This window comes from Schistocerca americana, unplaced genomic scaffold (genome assembly GCF_021461395.2).
Source record: "Schistocerca americana isolate TAMUIC-IGC-003095 unplaced genomic scaffold, iqSchAmer2.1 HiC_scaffold_1591, whole genome shotgun sequence".
NCBI classification, from domain to species: Eukaryota; Metazoa; Arthropoda; class Insecta; order Orthoptera; family Acrididae; genus Schistocerca; species Schistocerca americana.
In genome coordinates this window covers 1,576-2,500 of record NW_025725679.1, presented here as the reverse complement: position 1 = coordinate 2,500, position 925 = coordinate 1,576, and positions in this window count along the sequence as shown.

The window sequence follows — 925 nt, the reverse complement described above, 5'->3', positions numbered from 1 at the left end:
GCCGTCCTAAGTACTTGGTCGGGTTCGAGAGAGGCGCAATCGCCCGGAGTTTGGCGAGTAGACGCTTTAGGTGCGACCACCCGTGCTCCCAACTGAGCTTGCCGCTGCCGACAGAGGCCCGGGAGCGTGCTGTCGTGGCATTGCCGGCGGGAGACAACACGCGCCACCTACGGTGACCGGCAGCTCCAACGCCAGCGCCACAGAAGGACAAAAGCCCCACTTGGGTGCCGAAGCGAACTCTCCCAGCACAGCGCACGCGCCAACACGTCCGCACAGCTGCGATACAAACCACCTGCGAGAACCGCAGAGGCGACCGAGCAGCAGACGGCGTCGCGGCGCCGAGCGCCGGGCGGCGGCGCATCCTCAGCGCACACAGTCCTCAATCGGACCAGCACACTGCAGATGTCCACCGCGCTTCGCACCGGGCCCGCGAGGACCTACTTTGGCCGCACGGCGCCGCGTGCAGGGTGCGCCGGCGCGCAGCTGCGCCGCCTGCCGCCTCCGTCGGCCGGCGCGCCTGCCACTGGCCGCCCCCACCAGCCGGCTGTAGCGCGTGCGCCCACGCACCGCACGGCCAACACGCCGGGAGGCCCCCCCTCACCGGCCGGGGACGGTCCCACCCAGCCACCGCCGCGTATCGCTTCACACCCACATGCCATTCACGTTCGTGGGCATGGTGGGTATCGCTGCAACAACCGGTTGGTAGCTCAACCGATCGTCGCCATCACTGATTCACCCCTAGCGAGAACAACCGCACCACAACGGTTTACCAGTTGTTCATTTGCGTAACGTCACCAGCAAACGTAGGCGTCCATCGCCATTTGCAAATTCAACGATTGTTGCATGCCTGTGTCAGGTGTCACGACACACTGTCTGCCCACATACACGCAACAACATGTCCACGCTTAGCGAACACGTGGAAGGT